This window comes from Columba livia, chromosome 2 (assembly GCF_036013475.1).
Source record: "Columba livia isolate bColLiv1 breed racing homer chromosome 2, bColLiv1.pat.W.v2, whole genome shotgun sequence".
NCBI classification, from domain to species: Eukaryota; Metazoa; Chordata; class Aves; order Columbiformes; family Columbidae; genus Columba; species Columba livia.
Genome location: NC_088603.1, coordinates 10725914 through 10738054, shown reverse-complemented (window position 1 = coordinate 10738054; position 12141 = coordinate 10725914). Strand labels below are relative to the sequence as shown.

Sequence of the window (12141 nt, the reverse complement as noted above, 5' to 3'; positions counted from 1 at the left end):
AGAACAAATTTCAGTAATGAGGTCACCTTGGGCCTGTATTACTGTCTGACTGCTGTTTTCCATAGAAATTATTTGTGAAAGCAGACCACATGCTCTGCATAACTTCCTCTGCTTTACTGAGAGTGACGAAAGGGAGATATGTTAAAACTTGCAAGGTGCAGATGGTTTGCATTGATCTATTCCTGATTTTGAGCTGTAAATTGATATGTAATGAGAAAGCTGCCACTTTGGTCCCTAGAAAAAAAGTTTATGGGTTTGGTTGAATTACTTAACTTTTCTTTATAAACGTAAAATCATGCAGATTGTAACTGACGATGGGCAAACATATGCCAGCAAGAAAAATAATAAGTGTTTGAAAGATGAGCTGAAATGAAAATCTAAAGTCGAAAACCTAACTTTGCCTCCAGCTCAAGTTGAACTGAGATTTTGGAAAATAGTGCAGGAAAGTAATGATCTTTAGAGACTGTTAAGTTAGAACTTCTCTAACTATTGTAAAATTCCACTGTTTGCTACAATACAATCTGAAGCTTATTTCTGTTTCTACTATGTCACAGAAAAGTTTTTTAGAAATTTTGGTCAGAATTCCCAACAGAGAGGAAAGAACTACTGTCAAATCTGCAGAGACTCAGGACGTCATTCTGTTGTCCACATCATGCAGAAGTAAATCAGGAATACTTGGACAGCTATGTCACCTAATTTAGACTAGATTAATTCCAAAGACTACAAAGGATTTAATTTACAGTGATGTAAGGAAGGTCAGAACACATCTAGTAGATATGCACCAGTTTTCATCAGCTAAGTAACTTTATTCACCCTAAGAATAAGATTTCTGTGGGACTACTCGTAAAGATACTCTCCTGTGCACAAGATTCAGGCTTTAATTAAGTTTTTAAACTATACTCACAGGAACACAAGAAATCATGAGTGGGTAGGAATATGGATTCAGTGCTTCAAAATGGCACTTTGTTGTGGAAAGGTCCAGTGAAGGGAGAACATGTATTTGAAATTTTTTTGTGTTTGTTAATAGCATATTTTGATGTGTAACTTAGAGCTCACTACGAAAGAACAATTTCAGCTCTCCTTTCAGCTTTGACCAGAATCCCCTGCAATCATATTTTCTGCCAGAGGTAGTGATAAATAGCAAACTCCTGTTCTTTACAATGCCACTGTTCTGTCATTATTAAATAAGATGGTACTGAAACTACACATTATGTAATGTTTGTGTAAAAATACCCACCAGAAACCTAGCCATTTATCTTAAAAATCTTCACCATTTCTCATTAATTGACTGATCATTGTTTTATTAGTTAATGGATATTTGTGTGCATTTCAAATTCACAATATACTTATGAAGCTACATAAAGATGATCACCAGGCCAGAAATCAAATTATAAGTGAATCAATACAGTGATCAAAAAGAATATTTCTAAATTAGCTCAATAAGGTGTTTTTTCTAATACATGGACTTATAAAAATGCATGTAAAGCTTAGAATGACTACTTAGTGCCTTCCTCAGAGAGGTAAAAAATATTCCCTAGATTGAAAGCATTTTCCTGACAACTAATCCTAAGAGTTTTACTGGCTCCTTGCAACACTCATGCTCATTGAGCCTAATTGGTCCTGATTCTTTTCTCTGATTTATAGTTAGTCAGAAGGTTAAATTAATTGAAATCAGTGGAGCTATACCACTACAAGACGTTCTGATCTCATATTAAATGCTATGAAGGTAAAATCAAGTCCAGTGTTTTCTAATCTGTAATTCCATTAATTCAGAAAGTCAGTGTTATTTGAAATTTCTCACTGTTTTTTACTAGGAGTAAGACATTGAAGGGAAAAGCACTGTCTTTTTTACATGCCATACATTATCACCATACTCTCATTGTCTGTTTTCTGATTCTGGTATTTTAATGTCAATCACTGCTTTGGTTTGGTAAGACCTGTCAGATCTGTTAATTCAGAGCCTCACATGGTTTAAACAGACAGTGCCTTGCTGACATGTTGACATGGCCTTAGATTTCACTTGAACTACTTCACCCACTTTTTTCCAAGAGATGAACCCTCACTATTAGCTGGAAACCTTGTGACTCATTCGCTGCATTTAACTTACACAAACTGTATCCCAGAGCTGAGCTAAAAATTGAGCATCAAATTTAAAAATGTATTGAACTTCTCATTCTCCTGAACGTTGGCCTGTAACTTCCAGAGAGCAGACGTATGTAGGTAAGGCATACTGCTGATGACAGCATCTTTCCCGTCAAGGAAGTTCATAACTTTCAGTTATTTCCCCTTGTTCTGTTTTCATCTATAGGCTGTGCATAAGTTTTGCTGACTCTCCAACATTTTCTGTTTGCATCTGTTCTTGGTTCTGGCCAACTCAAACATAACACTAACAAATACTAAGTGTACCTGTTAGGTTTACTATAGAAGCTTGTGATTTGACCATTTCACTCATTTATTTAAGATTCTCTACAGGCTTCCTTTGTTCCATTATAGATTTATAATTCTTGATCTTGTCTTCCCTATTTGCCTGATTGCATTATTTTTTCTCTCAGGTAGTAATGTTATGTTGTCTTCCCCAGAACCTTCCTAACTGGCTTTCTATGGCCTATATGTGGTAATTTTTTTTTACTTTAGTAATCTTCTAAGTAAGAGTTCTAGTCTTCTTATTGTAAAGCTAAATGTCTAAAATTAAGCTTCTAAATCCACTTTTAGGTTCACAACTAAAAAGATCTTTTTTCTGAAGAGCTGTGTACTTGTAGCACCCAAGGAGATTGAGGTTATAGAAGACAGGTGAACAGTTTTCTCTTGCTTCTTGCTAATTAGAAATAAAATATTTAATTGTAGTAAAATTTACTTTCTTGAGAGTTAATTTTGCAGTATAATGCTAGGCTAAGGATTGTTGAAAATATGACTTATAAACTGTGCTTTGGCTGTAGTGTTCTCAGAACCCCAAACATTACATGCTGTATAGTCTACATGATGATGGTATAAGCATTCTTTCCAGGACCTAGTTTCTGTGAAAGAGAATTGGTGCCAACTGAGAAATTTCAGCTGAAGCTCTAACACTGTTGACATCATCATCAGAATATCTTTAACTTCAGTGGCATCAGACTGCATCCTTTAGTTCAGACATTTTCAGTCCTCTAATGATATATTCAGCATATCTTTTGGAGGATCACTCCACCCCTTTCAGAAAAATAAGTGGAATGGAGACAAGTAGTTTATGAAGGTTATGTAGGTTCCTTGTTTTGGGAGTCATGCCATCCTACTCCTATCAAACATTAAAAATCTGACTTAAATGCTCATTGTGTTCCTACTATAGCAGGAGGGACTAAACTGCCCTCTGAAGGTGTCTCCCTCACTTGCAAGAGTCCACGTAGCTCAGACTCAGTTCCTCTGCCCACCCATAGCTGTCTGTTGCCTTTTGAAAATGGTACTTGATACTTGCACATGAACTGTCAGGTGTGACACAGGACATACAGAAGACTTGTGCCCTTCTGTAGTGATGGCAGGAGACAAGACAAAGTACCCAAGGGCATCTCAGATAGCACTAGATATCAATGAGTAAGCAGGTCAATTATACTTTAGGCTGAAGATGAGGTTCACCCTAGACATGCCTACATGCACGTTATTTGCATTCCTGTTATAATCAATACAGTCACCTGAATCAGCTGAACTTCATGTAGGCACCTACTTTACACAATAGCTCTTTAAACTCCCTTGGTCTTGTTGACTGGATCAAAACGAATCACTTTAGATATGCAGGTCACAGACACCTATTTTCGGTTGTCATAATCTGAGAGGTGACTCCTAATGGTGGAAGTAAACTTCTTCAGATTCCATCTTTGCTGTTTAGTTATCTGAAGAATTAAGTATTTCATTATGAGGATACTTAACCTATAGATCATCTAATTTTCTAACTGTCTTTGCCACACAGGAATCAAATATATTTGTCCATACTGCCAGGCACAAATTACTGGTACTACTGAATTAGACATGGACAGAGAGCAGTCTTGACCAGTGGATCACTGACTGTTGGGATGATTCTCTTGCTTATCTGCTAACATGATCCCAACCCAAATAGGATTTTTCCCCACTGCCTGAGCATGGCTCAAGGAACAACATACTCCAATGACTATTACATGTAGGTAACAAGACTGCACCAGATTTTGTTTTCTTTATAGTCCTCCAGTACTATCCTTGAAGGCTTTATGGCATCAAATACCCTGTATATGCCTTCATAGCGTTCTCCAGGGAAATCAGCATACAGGGTTTTCATGTGATGGAAATATTTCTCTGGTGAACTACAACACAGCCCTTATTTCAGACATCTTGACCTCCTCCCTGCAAACATTAAATAATTATGCCTTATGGTCACAGAGTAATGCAAGAGCCCAAACAAGGCCCATGGCCGAGTATGGGGTAGAGTAGAAGGAGCCTCAAGACTAGAGCTCAGTCAATGGTCATGTTTTATTTAGCACTGTTGAAGTAGTTATGAGAACTGAAGGGTTAGGATTTCTAAGAGTATTATTGTTTGGAATGAGATTTGATGGATGAGGTTGTAAATAGTAAATTTGAGTTATAGAGCATAGATGTTAAAATGCTGGATGATACTGGATGGGGAGTTGGTAAAGTGAGCAGCCTAATGTGAAAATTTGATGACGTGAAGATTGCAGGACAAAATAAAGACAGGCAAGAGAGATCTTTTTTTGACTCGTAGGAGACTGGGATGGAAATCTTTGTGAAGAAAAAGGTGGGAAGTTATTGACTGTTTTCCTGGTACAGTGAGGGAGGGTCAGAACAGTGGCAAATGTTGCCTGTTTTTAAATTATAGTCTTGATGAAAGTGGAAGAGTTGAGGTCCCAGGAGGTCCAGGTTAGTGCTGAATAGTCCCAGTAAAGATCAGAAAGTAAAGAACATTGCTGATTCACTAAATCCCCAAAGCTGATTTCCCTTTGTGAAGTTATAGCCGCACAGCTGAAGTAATGGATGTTTCTTATATTTTCCCCTGGTCAGTGAATACAACCAAAGAACATATATGGGGTAATTATCTCTGGTTTTTGTTCTAAGGCAGTAAAAAATAAAGCTTTTTGTCCTATATATTAAGAAAAAAATCAAGCAAACATAGATCCCTCTATTGGAATAAAGATCTTATTCTGAAAAGCTCATGAAAATTGAGCATCATTAGGCTGTTCCTAGACTATAAAAAAAATTTATACTATACATTTGTTGAGAAATTTGCTCATAGATACCAAAGCCATGAATGATTAAAAACAAGTATGAACTAAAGGGAACAAACAAAAAAATCTTATTTTATCCCTTAGTGAGAAAAAATGTTATGGAGAGTTTGAATGGCCATGAATGTTAAGAAATTATTCGAATATCAAGGGGAATTACAAACACTAACTTATAATACTATACTGTATTCCTAATTATCTTAAAACATGCAGCTCTTAGGCTCAACAGAAACAGAAGTTTTGCTTGCTGCTGTGTTCACAGGGGCTTATATTGTTCTTAAATGATTGAATAATCTTTGCTTGAAATTCAGGATTGGTTTGAACACTTTTTTTTTTCCCCCAGTGTGATTCAAAATGTTTCTTGAGTTTCTGACTGTTTCTGCATGTAGAGAATAACTGAGGCCACAATATCTGAACCAGCAGCATCCATAGTATATTTTGTTGGTTGTTTTACAATTCATTAATCAACAGTGAAAGTCTAAGCTCCTTAGCACACTGATCAGGAACAGCGGCTGCATGACATGTTCACATCTCATATCCTTCACACCTAAAAAGGAATGGTCAGAGAGATCTAATTATAAATGTGTCATTCTGTATTTACTTTAAAAGAAAAGCTCATTGAAGGACTCTTAATGTAGATGACAAGTGAACAAACTGAAATGTACCCCAAGCTGATTGCTACCAGAGAGATTACAGGATTAAAGGAGCTGTGTTGCTTTTCTCATTGTCTCTTAAGAAAAAAAAATCCACCACATAGTATATTTCTTCAGACTTTCACATTTTATTCCTAATGATAGAAGCATATTTGATATTTAAGAGAAGCATTATAGCTTGGATAAATGAACACAGATGACGCAAATCTTCCTCCTTTCCTTTATTATCTTGCTATTGTATTGTTAGCACTATTCCTTTTGGGGGAAGCATAACTAGGCACTAACTGCAGGATACATGTTCCCATGTGTGATGCACCACCTCTGAATAGTTCAGTCTGGTGTGAGGAAGTAATTTTCTTCCAGTTACTCTGCAATGCAGCTCTCTTTTTATTTTCTTAACTTAGGTCCTGGCTTTCTTCCAAGAGGAGAACTCTGAATGTTTTTCCGTCCTTGTTAAAGGTCTAAAAAATCACTCCTCATTTTCCCCTCTGATTTAACCCTTACAGAAAAATTGATAAGGTTTAATCAAAGACACCATCTTCTTTTTAAGTACAGGCAGTGCCTTGGATTCTCCCTGAAGCCAGGGTGTACTATGAATATCTCTGAACTTTGAGAGAAGCGCTGTGGGGGAACATGTGGCAATTGCCCCCCACTCCAGGGCTTTGCTGCAGTTTCTGCATCTCACCCTTTCAGGGGGGTTAAACAGCCTTGGAGGGCCTGAGCTCCTTTGCCGTGCTTCCCTTCTTTCCACACTGCCCCTCGGCTGCACACCAGCCCTGTGGGAATACTCAAGCCCTGTTTATTTGCATTTTCATGTCCTTGAATACTGGTCAGCAATGCAGTATATCGCACATTGATTCTAGCTTTCATCTTTCCAAGTGCAGGTATTATTTGTTATATTTCAGGTGCCAGTATGAGTGATTGTCATCCACCGACAGATGTGCTTTTGAGGTAGCAAAAAGAAAGATTGACATGACTTTTGACATGATTTTTGTCAAGACTTTAGCATGCCATTTGCTGGAATACCTAGTCTAATGAATACCTTTTACTCCTTGGAGACGTGCAATCTAATGTTATGCTATCTTTTTTCCTCTTTGATATCTAAATGTCAATCATCAGTAGGAAAATTATGTTAGTGAATAGGTAGCATGCAATTTATCCCATAGAAATTAAATATCTATCTAAATTAGTGAAAAGAGTCTTTTCCATACCCAAATGTAATTTCTGCATATAATTTTGTGCTTGCCAAAATCTCATTTGCACATATGGAACCTTGTTTTTATAAGTCATCTTGGAGTGAGAGTTTAATACATGTGGTGTTATTTTTAAAATAATTGTGTACATGTGCTGCTAACAAAGGGAAAGTTACTGCCAGCAGTAGAATTAAGGCTTCTTGTTTCCCCAGGGAGTTCTCTGACCATTGACTTAAACCAGTAGCTATTGTAGCCTGAGGCAAGAAAAGCCTCGCTGTTTCAGTATAGACTTTCTTGCAACAATGCAACACTTCTTTTTTTAAAATTCATTTGGGGATTGTGTCTTAATGCAGATGTGAAATGTACCATCCCTCAGCTGATGCTAAAAATTCTGATACAGTCACTTAATGCTGAATTATGGTGGAAATACTATGGAAGTACTCATAAGGAACTCCTTATTTAGCATAAATTATTTCATCATTACTAATGCTAAATAAGAAATTCCAGAGACCTAGTTATGATTTTAATCACTTCAAAGTGATAAAAAAAGAATCTTCATTCCTTACTATATATGCTTTAAAATATCAACAAACATTTGGTTTATGTTTTGCAGTATTTGGTCTTTTGTGAAAAATAATTGGTGAAGCTTTTCAAATTAAATTTCTGCTCAGTTTGGAGAGTGTGAGTGGTCACCAGCTTTATCTGTGAAGTGTCAGAAAGACAAGCTTTTTAAATTCATGATTAGAGACTTTTTTGTTTCTTTTAAATTTAATTCCTAAGGATAAACAACATGAATTTTAGCTGAATAAAGGCAGAAGAAAAATTATCCCTCTCTAAGGGGGAGGTTTTGGCTTTATATATGTGGAGTTTTATGTTTCAAAGGCAAAGAAAAGGAGGTGACAGAGCTGTCTCTGTTCATGTTATGGGTGGGTGTCGGTGGGTGTCTGAACCTTGGCAAAAGCACATGTGAAATGTGTAGCTTTCTCCAAAGATCATCGCTGTTTGCTACCTAAGATAGAACGAGAGTCTGCTGAGGGATTTAGTATTTCCAGGCAAACAGAGAGGTCTCATCCATTCATCATCTTGCCTACTCGACAACTTTTCACCTCTTCTGACCAGGGAATCAATCATGTTATAATTAGGCTATTTGACACTGTTATTGCAATATAAGCAGTGCCTAAGACTACCATAAAAATACATATTAATGCAGAAATCACAAGAGACAAACCACCTTTGTGATTCAGTAAATGCAGCTGCTTTGGCTATAGCAGATCAATAATACTGGAAGAAATTTGGCTGCAGCTTCTAGAATACTACTTAGAGAGTCTCTCTGGGAGCTTTTCTACAAGGGATTTACTTGAAGTTTTCTTAAGTCGTAGCAATTCACAACTTATTACATGAAGTATGAAAGTGGGAAGGAAACTTCATTCTAGCAAGTAAACCTGTAGTGAAAACCTCTTTGAACAATAGTGCTTGGGATGCGTGTGAGTGTTTATACAGAGATGTACACACAAATGCAAATATACATGTTATAGATTTAATTAATTTACTACAACCAGAGACTAATAGTTTCACTAAAAATTCCTTCTTTAAGCAAGAAAACTAATAGTGCAGGTAGTTAATATCTGAACATGCATTATATGGAAGTTTTCCGTGCATTGTATGCATTCCAGAAAACACTGAACTACTTGCACTAAGAGAGAAGACAAAAGAAAGCAAAACAAACAGGAACAACACCACCCCCCCCACACACACACACTGTATATAAAGCTGTCTATAGGAACTTGCCTATTTACATAGTTATTAGACATTTGATCAAGAAATAAAATTTGTTCTTCAGAGACATACCAATATTTTAACTTCCTTTCAATCTGCATTTGATTAAAAAGTTGCAACTTAAGATATTCCAATACAAAATTTTGAAGTAAATATATTTCTAAACATCTAGACCACTGTTAGCAAAAATTTCAGTTCAGCAATGTCAAAACAGTTCAGCCTGACAATCTCAGCACATTAGGATGTAATATTGAATTATAGGAAAGAATACTGCATGATTTAGAATTTAGGTTTTAAAACAAGTGGAAACAGAAATAGAACAAGACTGTACCATCAGGACAAAATCAAGTAAGAAAGCCCAATGCTCCATTCTTATTTGAAGCATTTGAATTTTTTTGCCAAATACTATAAAAATCAACATGTTCACTTAAAACTTTCCATTTCAATGAAACAGCATTTCCTGATGGAAGATGGTTCTTTGGAAAAATGTTAGCGGCTCTAACAGATAAGTGCTTTGAGATAGGCACTATTCTCTGAAAAGGACCATTAATTTTGAAGGTGACAATTCCTGTAGTAAAGGTAAAAAGTAGACAAGGATTGACATTACTTTGTCAAGAGGGAATCCAGATAACTCCTTCCTTTTAAAAGAGAAAGAGACCATACATTTGTGTGCTTCAATAAGTTGGCCGTAGCTTTATTTTGGGCTGGAGAGAAGAGAAAATTGGATCGAGTGAATGCACGTGAGGGACGGTGTGTGCGTAGGTGTCTCTGCGTGTGTGGCTCTCCGTGGACATAGTATTGTTACAGCAACAGGGGGCTTGTGTATTTTTCCTGTCATGCTATTGTCTTGATATTGTAGCAAAACAGGGGAGAAGGTTTTGAATGGCTCATGCTCGCACACAGCTGCCTAGTAAACACAAAAACCTGGTGACTGTGTACCCAGAGCCTCTCTGAATCAAGGTGGTCTCCTGCATATAAATTTTCCACTTCTTATCACATCTCAGTGATGTAATTTCTGTAACTTTCCGCTGAACCCGTAAAGGAAGAACACTCAACATCCTTATAATTTATGTCACTTCCAAGAGGCAAAACTGCCACTATTCCTTCATTCATAAAAATCTGAACCTCTGTAGGTGGGCAGATCTTTCATTCATATGCATATGGAAGAGGAAAAGTACTTTGAAGAGAAAAACTAATACTACATAAAAGTGGTCTCCAGGGTATATTGTCAAAGAAGTGCTCAAATTTACACACATTTTTGGTTAATGGAATTTCTGCACCTATCCCCCCTGGAGGACTTTCAAAATGTACTCTGTTTATGGGCAGCTAATTAAATGTGCTTTCTGGTATGCCGGTAATTAGTTGTTTTTGACAATTATTCAGGTGCTGTAAGTAAAAGGTAACGATGAGTTTCAATTTTAAAATGTTGACTTTTTTCCCCCACTGAAATATGTTTGCTGTATAATAAAAGGCAGCTGCCACCATCTTTCCAATTTGGCAGTCAAATAACCAAAAAAGAAAAATACAGCCTTAAGGCTGCGATCTATAATCTGGTGGATTTAGCAGACTCTGGTTTTGGATCAGAGCTTGAGTTGCTATAATTGTAGACAATCAATTGAAAAAATAAAGATATATCCTTATATGTGTGCACACACAAAAACACACTCTCTCAGCTTGAACTTAATCAAGAAAAATGTTCTTTGGTTTATGGGGTCAGTCTAGATGATCATAGTGGTCCCATCTGGCTTTGCAATCTATGAGGTTAATTTATTGATACAACTGAAAAATAATGTATAACTGTGCAATATTAAATTTGATATATGAAGACTGAGAGCTGCTAAATAGAAAAGGTAATTGAAATTTCATTAATAGTGACAGGAAGTCAGAGTTATTTGTTCTTTTAAATTTTATTTTTCTTATCACCAGAAGGAGTGTATTCTCATGGTGATAGTTTGAGGTTTTTTTTTTTAACTTCTATTTACTTCATTTTCACTGTATGTTGTAGTTCTTATTACTTTAGTGAAGCGACTCTTAATATTTTTCAGTCTTTACAAGGTCAATATGCATTCCAATAATTGTGAGGAATCTTGAAAACTATAGAAAAAATTTTGTTTTGCCTAATTTGTGTTGTCATCTCATATATATCTCTGGAAAAGAATGAAAACCATCTACCCCCTGTAAATTAACATTTACGTAAAATTAACATTTGTGTTTCTGTCAGGGTTGTTGCACCATATTGCTCTGCAGAAGGCAAAGGCAAACGTACTTTACCTAGTGGCTTAAATGGCACCGATGGATGCTTTGCTTCACGGTACAAAGTAATCAACATTTCTTGCTGATGCTATCCTAATACTAGTGCTTTTTGTCCCATAATTACTCTCTATTTAAATTAATATTATTTAAGCCTATCTGGGATTAAACCCTTTCTAATTCTCGAAGAGCATTATAGTATGTTTACGTTCCAATTCGGACATAGTAAATCAAAATAGCTGAGCCTGGAGGTGTTTAACCCAAATGGCTCAAATATATGACTAATACCTTGTCTAGGATGAAGTGAAAATCCTTGAAGGCTATAGATTATTTTGAAATATATGTTTAATGCAATCCAAAATTGTATTTTGAAGAGCAACAAGGTAACATACAACGTTTTGCACAGCGCAGGGAAATGGAATGTCTCTTTCTGGTGGTGGGTAGAGCCAAACACATCTCTTCAGGGCTGCTCTGTATCCACTTTTGTTGCTGATTCTTCTTGGAATTCTGGTGTTATTATGGTGATAGTCAGTGAAGAACAAAATTTTGAGTGGCAGCAACTGCAGTCAGCTTTTGACTGTATGGTTTTCCTGTGGTGAGGGCAAAAGAGACAAAAGTGTGGCTTCCTACAGTTGAGGACTTTTGGTAAAGGAAAAGCAGTCCTGGGGAGCTCTTTGAGTTCTGGTGGAAATGAACCACTGGAGCCACTGCAGCTTTGGGCCATTAAGTCATGTGGTGAAGTATTTTGAATCTAACCTCATAAAAGACTTTCTTAGGAGAATTGCTGTTTTACCTGAAATATTATCAGAGTTCCTCAATACTAGTGCTCATGAAATGAAAAAGAAATAAGATTTTGTGATTCAGAATGAAATGTAATTTTGTGAAATAACATTGTACTGCTGACTTATATTCAAGATTTTGACATGTATTTTGCTACACTGATGCCATGAAGCAAGGCTCCTTGCTACAGTGTCTCACAGGTGCTGGAATTTGAAGGTGTATCATGACCAACAATTTGAAGATAGCTATTAT

General features: G+C 36.4%; 1 protein-coding gene across 3 annotated transcripts in view; it reads left to right on the top strand.

Annotated features, from left to right (window-relative positions):
- Positions 1-12141, top strand: part of PTPRN2 (protein tyrosine phosphatase receptor type N2) — a 647850-nt gene that overhangs the window by 369080 nt on the left and 266629 nt on the right. The gene's annotated exons all lie outside the window — the stretch shown is intronic.